The sequence below is a fragment of the Trachymyrmex septentrionalis genome, unplaced genomic scaffold (genome assembly GCF_001594115.1).
Source record: "Trachymyrmex septentrionalis isolate Tsep2-gDNA-1 unplaced genomic scaffold, Tsep1.0 scaffold11, whole genome shotgun sequence".
Lineage (NCBI taxonomy): Eukaryota > Metazoa > Arthropoda > Insecta > Hymenoptera > Formicidae > Trachymyrmex > Trachymyrmex septentrionalis.
The window spans coordinates 4,853,458-4,869,910 of record NW_017304228.1 but is presented as its reverse complement, the minus strand read 5'-3'; positions in this window follow the sequence as shown (position 1 = coordinate 4,869,910).

The following is a 16,453-nucleotide window of genomic DNA, read 5'->3' as shown; positions in this document are numbered from 1 at the left end:
GTAGTCTCTTAATAATTTATTTCCATAATTCGTCATTTGTATTTCGAGAGGCGCGTGTATCTGATTATTTTTTTATTGGTATACGTACATTTATATCAACGGGAAAATTTATCGATGTTACGTTCGTAGATCGCTGTCAGATATAATAGACATCTCTATGTAAAGTATCAAGATGGAGGAATATCTTTTTTTATTGACTCTCGCAGAGATGAAAACGAAATTGGATTCGAGAATGGCACGAGAGAACCTCGGCATCTTCCACTGTCGCTTTTAACTTTCAACTCTCCGACCATCACGTCTTCCCCACTCGGTGAGTTCTTCTCTCGCTTTTTTTTTTAATGTCACTGTACGTACATCGAAGGTGTAACGGAATACCTACGTTTATTACGACATCTCTTATTATCCGCAAGAGGATCTTACAAGAGAGGGACTCGCCAGAAGGCGACACATAATCGCTCGGATTGAATAAAGCACAGATGCGATTTTTTTAATCACAAATTTACGTTCGTATTATTCGATGAATCATGGACAAAGTGGATTACGATTGCAGCAGATTGTCTTCTTGTCTTTTTGCCTGAAGAACTAAATAGTCAAGAACCGCGTATTGAATGAAACGTTAATAAAAGTCATCAGTCAGTTACTTGATAATGATTGTAGTTATTTTTAGTAAAATCAAATATAAATAGCTGACAAGACTGAAGCAAAAGAATAAACAACAATTCAAGGATTCTTCTCAGTAACCAAACAAGTGTAAAGGTTAAATTTTTAGAAAAAAATTACTTATTTTCAAACCGTTTATTGTATCATAAATATAATAATTTTTCGGACATATGTATAATAAATATAAGAACAAAATTTGAGATTTTAATTATTATTTTGAAGACACTTTTAGAAAAATTAAAAAATCTTTAAACTTTTTTGGTTCTTGCAGAAATTTTATGTGTTGCTATATATTTATCTCATAACATTTTACATTTATTTAATAATAATAAAGATAAAGAAAGAAATAATATTTAAAATACTATTTAAAAGTTAAATTAATAATTAAGTAATAATTAAATTAAAGTAATAATTAAGATAATGATTAATTACTTAAAGCAATAGTTTTTCACTTTTTAATTTATAAAATTTTACAAGTTATTAACAAAAACATCCTTTGCAAATGTAAAATTCTTATATTTCCCATTTTCTGTTTGATTCTTGTCGGAACAAAATGGTTTACAAATTGACACTATGATGATTTGGTGCCATAACTCAGACGTTTTTAAAATGTACTTATTTGATTCTTATTGAAAACCTTTTAATTGCAATTCTATATATTGCACATATTCGTGTCGATTAATTTATTTGTCTAAGCGTTCAAGGGACAAGACGTGAAAATGTAAAACGACCCAAAGGCCATCAATATTCTTACATAATATTTAATTATGGCAATATTAATAATTAAAAATTATATTGATCCTCCAAATTACTTGTTTTAAAGGGGACATCAATAATATTATACACAATAACTGTACAATAATGCTAAGTGTCTAGAGAACGCTTAATGCAATTAGTATCAAAGACATCGTATAAACAGGCACTAACGTTAAATCACCGACTATAAACTTATACCGCACTGTACAACGAGCTGCATAACGGGATTTTTCTATCGCGTCGTTGCGACATCATCGTATTATAAGCGGGGTCATTCTCATACTTACGCACATAAGAGAATATAAGGTCGGTCCCGACGACGAATTCTCCCGAGATCGCGCGGATAATACGAAATCCTTCTCCTCATCTGCCATCCCCGCTGCATCACCGACTTCGGCCCTGGATTACATGACGTACGACGTTTGACAGTGAAAGTTCTTGGCGCGCAAGACTGTATTATGTGCCCTCGAGCTGCCATGCAGTACGTAAACCACTCGTCCTGTCTTTCGAGACTCCCAGCTACGAGGACACGATTTTCGAGCTCACGGACCTCCAGAAATCCAAGTCAGCTAAATGAGCAATAGATAAGATCAGTGTCTCGAACTTTCAGGGACACTCCAAGCAACGTTCCTATTCTTTCTCCTTCTTTCTTTTCTCTTTTTTCACCATAATAGAATCCGACACATCGAAAATAACTGACGCATCGTCTGAATCTTCTCATGTTTATCGAAAATAAAATCGCAGATTATTTTCTCATCGTGTAAGAAATTTATCTCACTTGACTACTAAGTTGCAAAACCTAATCTAACGACGATTTAGATGCAAAGTAGGCAAGGCGAAAGCGAGACTTTCTGAAAACTGATGCTTCTTCTCACATTTAATCCTCTTATCACTTTCTGCCGTAATATAATATTCCTTGAGACTAGAATCGCAAATGGCGCCATTTTGACTCTGTTAATAATTTCAATTTATTTCCTTTTCGTATTAAATATACAATACAGACCTGTTATATAGCATAGTTCTCCAAGGGTCGTCTTAAAGACGACATTCAGAGGATACTACTCCAACAGACGTTCTTATAAAAAATATATATATAATTAGATAATTCAACAAAGTTATAGCTTGCCGTGCAAATCTAATATTTTTATAAATAAAAAGATTTAATGAAAAAAAGAATTTAACAAAGAAATTATGTCTATAAGCAATTATGCTGATTAAGCTAATTCTTCGCTGCAATTAAAATTGTAAATGGAACAAGTTTTTTTCAGTAGCAAAAGTATGCGTTATTTTAGCTAACATGTTTTGTTAAAAATTTTTACTTATATATATATTAGATTGATTTTTGTGGAAAATTATTATATTTCATAGAAAATTATTTTTGCTGGATTAACAAATTTTTTGTGTTATTACAACAAATATAATTATCTATAATCGCTTTAGCTATTTTCAGTTGTACAACTTTCTGATTTTAACGTATAGATAATTAACTATCCGTATATTATGACTATAGATTTGCTGAATCAATGAAGTTTTTATTTTAACAAATCTTTTTTTTTCGTGTACCTTTCGGCTAATAATTTCAATTTTTTTCTTTTTTATATATATTAAATATACAGACTCATATAGTATACAGGTCTCCAAGGTCTCTTGTTCTAAAGACATTTAGAAAATACTATGTCCTAAAAATATTCTCAGTTCTCACACAAAAAGAAGTAGATTGAGTAATTCAGAAAAGTTATAGCTTGCCGTGCGAGTTCAACATCTATAAATAAAAAGATTTGATGATTTAACAAAGAAGTTATGTTTGCAAGTAATTATCAATATACTAATTCAGCTAATTCTTTGTTATAATTAAAATTGCTAATGCAATAATTAGTAACAAAACTAAAACGCTATTTTTACTGCCAGTTAGCATGTTTTTTTAAAAAATTTTATCTATATATTGGATTGATTTTCGTAAAAAATTATCTTTGTTGTGCAAAAAAAATTTTCTACGAAATATTCTAATTTAACTTAATAAATTTTTTGTGCTATTACAAATATGATTACTCATAATTAATGATTACTAATAATTAATGATTAACTCATGATTAATCACTAATTTTATATAACTTTATTACTTTATATAAAAAGACTATTTGTACATTACGACTGTAGATTTGTTGAATAAGTGAAGGTTTTAATTGTTTCAACTAATCTTTCTTTTCCGTGCAGGGCATTGCTCGAATAGGTGTGCTGTGTGAAAAATATTGAAAATATAAATATATATACATATATAAAACGCAAATAATTCTAAGGATATAAATAATATAAAAATAAATCTGTATTAATCAAAAACAAGAGTAAGAAAATTACGAAATTGATGTCTTCGACAGTTCTACAATAAGGTAGCTATCGGCAGTTCTGATATTAAAGTTCGCGTTTTCTCGTCGCTCGACGAAATGGCATGAGGTCGTAACTTATGCTTATTCAGGAAATCGTCAATGATCCGGATTTACCGGTGAAGAGCTATGAATTTCGTAGATCGATCGCTCGTCCTAGAGACACCCTGATCGCACTCCACCTTCTGCGCATCGCACCGCACCTCTTCAGGGGCAAGGTCGACCGCTCCCTACTGCCATAGCACAAACGTCTGCACGTACGTGTACGCGTACACGCGTGTGCACAATTTCATTGGTATACAAATGGAAGTTTGCACATGGCTGCAGTTGCATTCTGCTTTTGCTTCTCTCTTTTTCTCTTTTTTTTTCTGTCTTTCTCTTTCTCTCATTTTCGCTCTACTTTCCTTCATCCAGGGCACCGTGTACCAACTTGTCCGATCCTGCGGACGAACTGGTGAAAGTGACAAAAGGCAAGGTCGTCCCGGGCCGCCAGGGAATTACAAAATCAGGAATTCCTCGAAAACCATGCGGATTGGCCATGTATCGAGCGAGTATTCGATCGGCCGCGCGAGGATAACTTGCGCAAGGTTTATAAAAATTAAAGATTGAGCATTAAAAAGGTCCGTCCTTAGACGACAATTTGTAAGATGTCCGTGGTAACGTGGAAAATATCTGTACTCTCGTGTCGATATAAAAACATGACTCTCTTGGAGACAAAGTAAATTAATTTTACTAAGTTAATACATTTTAAATGAAAGAATGTTCAGAATTTATCAGTTCTCTCTCTCTCTCTCTCTCTCTCTCTCTCTCTTTTCTTTACCTAGAAGAATATGCCGGAAATTTTGATTAAATGGATATTTGATATTAAATAAAGATATGAACATTTTTGACAACAACGTAATTAGTCAAGTTCTCATGATTAATGTGTGTACAAACTGCCCGAAAAGAAATAATAGCGTAACTTGCTCCATTTTCCCATGTGATTTATATCTCTGGCAAACAATTAAATTTCACCGGCGATTTCTAACATCGCAATTCAAAGAGAAGCATCGGTCTTCTTCACGAAAGCGTGACAAGGTGGTCACCTATTTCGGTCACCATAAAACGGCTTCAAGCTACCTAGGTGCAGTCAACACTCTCAGAAAATATTGCAATCTTTGATTAAAGAGCTGATTATTTTATCAAGTAAAGTCACTTTTCAAGAGTTAACTTGTTGCAGCTTGCGTATCAAAATCGGTTCTAATCAACGTGAGTGGTAGAATCAGAATTAATCAACGTCGTATTATCCGATCCCCAAATTATTAGATTTCGTTATCGAGTGCTTTATTTCAATCAGTTCAATCAGTTTTGCAACGCTTCCATATACACGCTGTATCTGTTTCACAATGTATCAAAGAATTGTATCATTTTGTTAAGATTTCAGGAAGAAATGTAGTTGATACATGGAAAGAACAGTCACGTATAAAGTTACAAATAAACAATTATATACATGGAAAGGTCAGTTTTGCTAAAGTGTCTAAAAGTTTTGCTAGATATAGATCTGAAAATAATTTGGTTGAATTATTAAATTGATTAGGACATTCAAACTGGCTATTAGAATGTCACAATTTTTTGTGGTATTACTCATTATGCTTAAGATTTCTACATAATTATTTTGATGGTTTAATAAAATTATTTTCAGATCTGTAATCTTAGCTAAATTTTTATATGTCGGCGAAATTGTTTTTTTTTTTATTAAGGATATAATTAAAATAAGTTAAAAAAAATATAATTAAAATAATATAAGTTTTTTTTTATATAAATAACAGATATATTAAAAAATAATAAAATATAACTTTTATTATTGAACTTCCGCGATTATTTGATTTATAATAGGACCGATTCATATTAAGGATAATGATTCTACAGTATATCTTCACAATAGTGAAAAAAACGAACAATCTTAGGCGTAATCTAATAATAAGTGCGGACGTCGCATATCGTTGCACGTCGCCGAGCGAGACGTAATAAGCGGTAGTAAAGTTACGTAGATCTTATGGAAAAATGTGCAGGAATAACGTGAAGCGATCCATGGTAGATTTCCGGAATGTCAAGCAGATCGCGATCTATGATGACTGTATGATTGTGACAATCGATAATTTCCTCGTAGATAAACGATCTGTGAGTATGACGCATTTATACAAACGACGTTGAAGATATACGATTACGAGTTATTTTCCATAAAATATGATTTTCCAGCATTAAATTGATGGCGTAATAAAGAACAAATGCAATATATTAGTATGAAATATTTTTGCACGCAGTTATATGAAAATTAATCGTTTTTTCCATGCATAAAAATTATGATTCGTTAATAATAAATTTTAAGTATTTATAATTAATAATTATAATTAATATTTTTTAGCATTTAAGCTTAAAAATTTAGATTAAAATTATTTAGAATAAAGAAATCTTTAATTTAAAATAAATAATTACGCTTTTAGTAGAATTTATAATTTTTACTTCATTTTTATGTGCAGTTTTAAATTATTTTTGTTTCTTTTAAAACACACAGACATAGAGAATAAAAGAAAAGAGAAATTAATCCTTAATTTACAAAGATACGAAATATTACAAAAATACGTTGTAGTAGTGATATAAAGTAATATAAAGAAAAAAAGAAAGAATTACGAGATAAATACAGGCTTAACTTTTTTTTCGCAGTTATTGAGAATTGCTTTCATGAATTTATCGCACAGGTCATAAGGTCGATCTTGCAGCGAAATTAAAGCCTAGAATCTTTCTATTAATATTCCGGATATTCTTCCACTCTTGTTTTTCGTTTGATGTAAAATCCGATATGTCAAGAACTCATCTTGTTCTGAAGATGTAATAGCTTAAGCCGGTCCCGTCGACACATTGGCAATATAATCTACAGGTCAATTTAGAAAGGTGGATCATAAAATTTGGGTCGCCATATGAACTTTCTTCAAATCGTACAACTGTTTCTCCTAATGACTCTTCTTTTAGCTTCTTTTTGCCATAAAAAAGTACATACAACGCAGTTTCAAGAGCCGCAGTTAATATATATTGCTTGTGCAGCAAACGATAATGGCTGGCGACAATATATATTTTCGAAACTTAACCTCCACTTAACCTTCCACATAGCAAAGTCCTTAAACGCTATTCTTCTTTGTCTTGAAATGACTCGGTGCATAATAAACGTTCAGTTAACACGTGAGTTGTATAAAGAAGCAATACGAAACAAAACGCTGGACAAAATTGATATCAACTATATACAGAAAGAATGGTTTTGCTAAAGTTTTGCTCAATCTAAAAATTTACCTAGACAGATTTAAAAAGAATTCATGCAAAGCTCGTTTGTTTATGTTAGAACAGAATATATTTATTGTAAAAAATTGCTAATTAATGTTTATTTTTTACAAATAAGACTTTTTTTTATAAAAAAAATTCCTTGTACGAATACTTTTTGCTCTCACTGTCTATAAATTTGTACAGAAATAATTAAGTACTAAGATCCGCTTTGATCGAATATAGAATTTTTTTTATTTAATTATATTTATTTTCATCGGTCCAAATTTATGTCACAATTGTTTCTCTGAATGGTAATGTAAGCCTCGATTCATTAGAACTTCATCACAGCAACGCAGAATAGCGCGTAGTGCATGCATGCTTACTAAACCAAATACGGCCGTGTCCTTCGTGTAAATGACAGAAAAATAAAAAAGAACAAATTCTCAGCGTATGACAAATTCGACGAGCGATTCGAAGAAAGCGCCATGTGCCGGCGCACATTCTATCACCGCCGAAGGGAATCGATAGCGCCACTGGCCGTGGAGCGAATTACGGTAAATAACGGAAGGCTGTTTGTGCAAGGTGAACCACCTTCCTTCTCACCTACGGAACAGATCGGCCGACGTACCTTTCCAAACAGAATTTCTCTCTCGCGATTCTCTTTCTGAAAGTTTACGGCGTCGGAAAAGAAATACTCGTAATCCCCGGTAGATTATTTCGCGTCTCGTGTATACGCGGTGTCCCATAATCTTCCAACGTTAATTAAAATTTCATTAATATTGAGATACCTGATGAGTGGTTTAAAGAAGTATTGCAGATAATAAGCAATATTTTTTTTTAAAGAGGATTAAAAGTTGTTTTAACATTTTATTGTCAAAGAAGGAAATATATGTTAGCTATATGTTTCAGGACACCATGTAGACGCAATTCTTCTTAATACCATCTTCTTAATTAACTCCCTCGCGAATGCGACTAGTGATATTAGCTCCAGGCTAGCAATTATCGGCGCGACGTGCCACGAGAGTTAATCTTCGCATGAACTTTTCTATTTAATAGGACGCCGATGAGAGAATAAATTCCGCTGTTGGCTCGGATAAGATTTTACGCGGAAGCGACCAATAATTCATTCCGTCGTTCTCATTGAACTGTTCCCATAATGCACACTTTCTGCATATATTAAGATCGCAATCGTTGATATACATTATCAATGACGCATTTGAATAGACTATTTTGGGAAAGAATTTTTTATTGAAATCTTTTTCACCTATATCTTGCATATGCATAAAAGTGTATTATTCTTGATGTTTTTTTTCTCATTTATTTTTTTGAGGAAATTACTACTTAATTTATTTCTTTATTCTATAATTATTCTCGAAAACAAATTTTTATCACCAATGGATCATCCTCTTGCGACAAAAAATTTTCTCTTTCTTTAGATTTCTGCGTTACGAAAGAACAAGTGGGGGGAAGAGGAAACTTTATATAATATACTAATCCTCTCTTTTTTTCCTCCGACAAAAAATATATTACATATATTTTACATATTAATGTTTAACAGCTTTTTGGTTGATCGAGAAGCAAGGCGGAAGATTGCCGTCACAAGGTAAACCGCTTTCATTCCTGTGCAATGATTGTGCCATTAAGTTGCCTATTCGAACAAGAAATAATTCAACTGTATATGTATAGTCTTCCTTATTTTCCAAGAAAATTAATTAAGATTGTTCTATTTAAGAGACTCATATAATCCATTCCGTATTTATTTTAGCGCGATTTATTTCAGTAATGCATTTAGTTTTACTGAAGGTGTGTGTGTGTGTGTAATATGTAAATTTAATTAAATTTAGATCTAAAAGTAATTTTATTGAATTGTATAGAAAATAATTATATAGAACGCTGGTTGCCAGAATGTCAAAATTTTTTATAACATTGCTCATCATGCTTGAGTTTTCTACATAATTTTTTAATGCTGTCCCATCCGTTACTTGTTCTCTGCCTCAGTTTTGTACATTTTGTTTAGATGTAACTCGCTTTTATATTGTTTTGTATTTTAATTGAATTGCATGCTATGTAATTAAGTGTTTTCATATTTAATGTTTACTCTAATTCATATCATGTGCGTATATTCTACATAATTATTATACTATGTTATTATCTGATTAAATTTATATATTTTTTTTATTTATTTATAATTTTAGTTACTTTTTGTTAATGCATTTGTTTCTTATTATATATATTTATTTCCAATAATTTACGTATATATACGCTCAGGAATGGCTCTTCAAGACTTTCGTACTGTAATGTACATATACCTAATTTGAAGACATTATCCTTTGAAATTATTTAATTCTATCGACGTTATTTGAGATCTGATATACATAATAATGTATTAATTAATATCTAATTATATGTTGGAAAAATAATCAAAATTTTGAAAAAAAAAAATTGTTTTGTATAAGTTACTTATTAAAGTACGCATGAATGGAATTAATAAATTTATTTTAAGTTGGTTCAAATAAAATCAAATCTAAAGGGGTTAAAGTCAATCATTTAGCTGCCTGTCTTGCATGCACAACTGGATATCTCCAATATTATATCAGTATAATAATGTTGTTATTATTATTAGATACTATTTGTTGTAAACCGCTGCACTCAATAAAGTTATTATTATTATTATTATTATCATCATTATTAATTATTTGGATGGTTTAATGAAATTATTTTCAAATCTGTATTTAGTTAAATTTTTAGATATTTCAGCGCAATGTCGTTCTTTCCATACAAGTATTATCAGAGACACAGTAACGTCTCGGATATCAAATGTTTGTTTATTATTATATTTATGTGCATACTATGTATATGTGTGTATACGTATACGATATATTTATTTAAAAAATACGGGAAAAATTGTCGTTCAATCTTATGAAGATTCATTGGAAAAATTTGTTCGTTATTACCAATAGTTTTGACACTTTGCGCATAGATGACCCGATTACTTCGCCTTCGCCTTTTTCCTCGTCGGAAAGCGTCGGTGTCTTCGATGGGAAAGTCTGGATAAGGCGAGCCGCACAGCAGCGCATAACGGCGAGGAGAGAAATGTTTCGAAATACGAGATGCGCATAATTATGCGCGCCTACTTAGGTGCATCGGGAATGCAGCGACGTCTCCCCCGTTTTTCTGTCACGCCCTTGTGGCTGCTGTGGCCACGTCGTCTCTACCTTTCGAGTGGCGTTTTTTTATGGTGGTTTTTTTTTTATTTCTCATAGAAACAAACCGACGGCATCCGCCATCCTCGTCGCGCTGCCATGCCGTTGTTAAAGCGAACAAAGCGGGATTCTCCGTTGACAGGAAAACTTCTCAGGAGAAATCGCGCCGCGCCGTGTCGCAGACTTCGCGTTTTCGCCTTCGACTTCGACCATTATGTATTACATGTAATTGCATGCTTGTACGCGGTTGTGCCTAGCTACAAAATAGATTTCGCACGTAGCGCGAGTCGCGGTGCGAACATTCTGCGACTTTATTTCGTAACAATTACATCATTATACGTTTTGCAATGTGTATCGAATGAGAGAACGTCAAACGGTCCTGTTGGAAAGCTCATTTTTATTGATTTATCGTGAAAGATTTTTATTCATTATTTTTATGCAGCAACACAATAAAATTGCAATTTTTTTATACGCATTATTTTCATATTGGCGCATGCCTCTATATTTTAGATCTTTCAAATTATATGAGAAAATTTTACATCATGTCGTTTGCATTAAAAGATTTAATTTTATAAATAAACGCAATAATATTATACGATCGCGTGTTCGTGTTTAACGTGAACTGAATTATTTCACACGATGTATAAAAATGTAGTGAAAAAGAAACTCAGATCGTTTCACATGTAACCGATATGCAAGAATAAATCAGGTCAGATCGATGATCGTAGATCAAAGCACGATTTAATCGATTGATTTCGAATCACGTAGCGGAAGAGGGCTTGTTTGTATGATCGACGCATACCAGGGACATGATTTTCACCTTGACCGTGAACAGGTCATTGTCCACTAGTTATTCCGACATCGCGAAATGGTCGATTTTTCGGATCTGTTGGGCTAATTTGGAAAGCATCGCGTTTGTTTAAATTTATTTTAATACATTTTTTGAACTTCGATCGTATATAGTAAGAAACATTTTGCATTTGCGTTATAGAAATAGTCGAATAAGGATCTTTCGAAAAAGTCCTTATTAAGATTTTGTGTTAAATTTTTAATATATCCAAGTATTAATTTAACATAACGTGTTATTTCAATATTTTATGTTAAATTAATATAACATTTCATGATATTATAATAATATGATTTATGAATAAACGAACAAATAATATAAAAATAATGCTTTTTAAAACGTAAATTCTAAGATAATTTGAATAAAATGTGTTAATTTATCATATTATAAATGTTAAATTTAATAATTATTGTGTAGCATGTTAATTTAATATACATATATAAATGTTAATTATAATAAAGAAATATGAAATTGTGTTAGTGTAACATATTTGTGATAACTTTTTTTACGTAATATTTATGTTACTTTACATTCATCCTGTTTTAAGTCAATACAAAAATTTGAATATATTGTTTGGAGCATGTAAAATGTATTAAATTTAATATCAATTTTCCCCGCAATATAGAAATATGTAATATATACACCTCATATAATATAATAGATAAAAAAATCATGATTAAAAAAAGTATGTGTAAATTTTATGATGAAATAAATTAAAATCATGTTTCAAACGCGTAAAACTTTCGCTTCCAATATACTCTAATTTATACAAAACGGTGTTAATTTGAGTAATTTGAACACTATTTAACAGATTTTAAGATTATAAATTAGGAAGATACTAAAGACCAGAATTTCTCGTGAGATTGTTACGACATTGTCGAATTAAGTTTCATAGATTGCCAATCTGTTTTGAAGATTCCGAACAATTATTTGAAATGCCATATATTACTATAAAAATTTAGTAAGATAACCGATAGTTATGTGGCCTACTTATACAAGCTTTACAATTTTTTCTAATTTTTTGCTGAGCCCAAGATTGAAAATTGATGGGAAATATATTTAAAAGAAATATTTCTGAATTTTATAAAGAAATACAAGACATTTTTAAATATTTATATTCATGAAGATTTTTAGAAAACGTAGTTTTTAGGTCATATTGGATAAATATGTAAACAACATTCGGAAATTAATTCTTGTGTGCATGCAGAAGTAGAATTAAATGAAACATCAAAAGACTAGAAAATTGAAAGTATTAACAGATACTAAGAGCGACAATAATTTTGTGGAAAAACATAAGAAATATTTAACGATAGAAATCTTATTTTTACCAGAAAACATGAAAAAAATTTCCGGAATTAATGAGACAGGTTTGAAGATTCAATCATTAAGAATTTCATATGTACATATATCTTAAAAGAAAGGTAAATATTCGTCATAAATTGCATTTCAAAGGAAAGATTAATGCATAATATATCTATAAGATGAAAATATGTCATTAATTGGCGTATGGCGAGGCGCTGTCAGATGCTATATGATTCATAAAAATATATTAATAATTATAATTAATGTTTATGATGTTTATAGAGTTTGAAAAGAAGTTTTCGCAATTCGCAAAGAATCCTTCAAAGCTATCTCAGTTTGTAGTTCTCTACTAACATATTTTTTCTCTCCTTTTCTCTCTCTCTCTCTCTCCCTCTCTCTCTCTCTCTCTCTTTCTCTCATTATGGCTAATTCTTTTATCTTATAAGATATCGAATTGTAATCGTTAGAATATACATTTCATCAATTGCAATTTTGCAACTTACACGCGCAATCTAAGCAACGATGCTTGTCGCATTTACAGAGATACCGCGTTTCTAATGCAATAATTAAGGCAGTTTTACGCAAAAACCAATGTAAAAAGCGACAAAAACCATTCTTCAATCGGTGTTCTTCGTTGTTTCTTTGAGCGGCGTGCTCTTAAGATCTTTCTGGGAGCATCCGAAGTGTCGAAGGTGAGCCCCGTCGAGACTATCCGAGGGATTCGCAGTAGTTCAAGGAGAGAGCGAACGAGAACGCGGCGTATGTAAAAACAGTCGATGAAAGATAGGTGGGTAGAGAACACAAGCGGAGAAAAGCTACAGTTCAGTGCACCGTCGAAGACGGTGGCGTCTTCGGAGAGAAGAGGCTTCGAAATGTCGATTGGCAATTGACATTTATCGCGACCCCCGCGGCCGTCCTAGACGAGGTAATGAAAATTTTCTAGTCTCGCCTGGTCTTTCCTCGCCACGAATGATCCGCGTTTTGCAATCAGCGACGAGTTTAGAAGTTCGAGCGTCGCGGTATTTATGGTATCCAATCGAAATGTTTCTTTTAATCTTACAAAACTTTAAGAAACACTGTGTTCACTACACAGAAAGAACGGTTTTGCTGAAGCACCTAAAAAGTTAGCTGGATACCAGATCTAAAAATAATTTATTTGGATATCAAAATTATATAGAACAAACACTAGAAGAGTGGTCATTATTATCTATTTCTACTTTTTAGATTAACATTATATTACTTGTATAAAAGACATTCTGGATTTTTTTGACTTTTCAACAATTATATTTCAACAATGTGATTTCGTTTAATTTTATTAATATTGTAATAATAATTAATAATGAAATATATTTGGTTTTTCATCACTTTTTTTATTTTGATAGAGAAGAAGGTGGTATTACATGGCTAGTGAAGATATATACATATATAGCCTCTCTTAATATTTTTTCGTTGTTAGATTGCGAATTCTAGTGATTACTTATGGAATTATTTATTTAGTAGCTGATACTATTTAATAGTTGTTACACCATGAGACGTTAATATATCAATACACAATAGTCAGCATTTATTATAATGCATTTTTATTTTCAAGCATTTTGAAACGTTTTTAAGGTACAGTTTAGCATTCAATCAACATATTTCTTCATTTTTCTTAAACTTGAACCTATTATTATGCAAATATACGTATATTTAATTATATTGTTTGTTATTTAATATTTTATTTGGATGTATACATTTCAAGCATGCATTTATATGCAAATGTTCAGTAAGAAAAGGAGCTTTGCAATTGTTGTAAAATTCTTTAATATAATTAATTTATGAATTTAAATCCAGTGAAGCGAGAGTAGTCATTATAGCATGACGTTTTGCTAACGTCCCCTGAGAGTGCTGAATGCTGACAACCTCTTTTTCGAGATTCTCATTATTTTCATAAATTGATTGTAGCTCTACTATTAATCTATAATTTATGTTTCACGTACTATAGATTTTTAATACTGAACAGTCTATATGTACATAATAAAACATAATTTAATACACAAAGATAACAATTTTCTTTTTAAAAGTTTTGTTTTTGGAGCAAAATAGCTTTAAATCGATATTGAAATTATGAAATATCGATGTCCTAACAAAAACTGTATAATGTGCTTGTTTAAGAGTCTGGCGACGAATATATTTCAATTCGATGGAATTTTGTTAATTTCAATGTCAATTTGACGTCAATTCGATGAGTTATTTCTCGTTGGGGCGGAAGAAGTTTTGTATGTATATACATTTGCATACATTAATTCTGTAATATTTTACTTTTTTTATTAATTTATAACCAAATACTGCTTTTTTAAAACCAGTTTTTAAAATTTATTTTTGTGGAAGGTCACATTAGCATTTATGTTTTTCTTTGTGCCATTTTGCAATGTCGCTACACTTTTATAAATAGTGTCCTAAGTAATAAATGTTAAGTTCGAGTCTAGAATCGATTGAACAACACTTTGGCAAACACTTTGTAATCGATAAGTTTTAAATTTAAATATTATTTATTAACCAAGTTATTATATAACATAAATGGGGTAATATAATATCATCTTCTTATCTATATAGTAACTTATTCGCTTGTTCTTTTAGTAAGAAATTTCTAGTGTAAATTGGTTACTAGAATGTTAAAACTATTTGCAATATTGTCATCAACGTTCAAACGTTTTACAGAATTATTTTGATGATCCGATAAAATTATTTTCAGATCTGTATGTAATTAAATTTTTAGATACATCAACAAAACTATTCTTTCTATATAGATATTGGCTGAATAAGCTTTCGGATATTAGGAAATACTAGGAGATATGGATTTTGGAGTCAGTCCTCCCTCCACTGAGGAAATTTTAAAAGAGAGAGAAGAAGAGTCAAACATGTTTATAAATCCAGAATTGCTTAAGCAGCGACCAGCGGAGTATAAGCGGTAAATCGGCATCGAAAGTAACGTCGGCCTTTGAATTCGTAACAACGGACGCGATGTACAGTTAATGCGACTGCTCCACGGCGTGACCTAGAACAGCGGCGACTGTGTATCCGAGCAGTCGGAATAATTTTTAACCGGCCAGCCACTTTTACTCGGCAACCGGTCGCCCCGTTTGACGTAGTAAAAGATGAGGTCGATCATGAGGATAACGAGAATACGTTCGGGCTCACCTAGAACACCGCATCAACGGAGTGCGTTGAAGGAAAGAGAAGGAACGGAATAGAGAAGTCGACACACACGCGTATGCGCATCGCGAATACAACGAAAACTGGTTTCCTGCGCGATTCCCCATTTATTTATTACACGTACGATGGTGAACGTGTGCCCCCGTCGGCATCCCGATACGTGCATCTCGCCAAGGACTCGGCTCGCGAGAGCTTATTTAGAAATGCCATTGGGTCCTCCCGTGTCACAATGCCGAGGAAAGCTTCACCGAAATGTATACACTTAAGCCAGAATTTATAGTCGTAAATCATTGTATTAAGGATTTCAATTTTTAATTGAGGACGTGATTAATTCTTAACGCGATGATTTTCCGATCCTTTACTACACACGATGGGTCATGTCTCGAAAAATTATTAAGTGATTCTTACATTTACTTTAACATCTTTAAAAAGCATTTGTAAAGTTGTGTATTTAAAAAAATTGTATATAAATATTAAAACTAATTACTTGATGCTTCTAATTTTTCGATATAAAAGTGCGAATATGTGTGATATTATGTTATGAATAATTACAAAAATGTATATATTTACATCAAAGTAATAAAATACACTAGGCAACATAATTAACGCAACACCTGTTCACTCTGCAAAAATAGGCAAATTTTAAGATACAATAACTTCATCACAAATTGTCGTATCGAAATGTTTAAAAAAGCATTTTACAGGTAGAAACCTCTACTTTTCGGATCGCTACTTAAAAAAACGGTCTCATTTTTAATTTGCTTTTTTACGAAGCTCCGTATAATTTTTTTTCAGGTGTTGCGTTAATTTTGTTG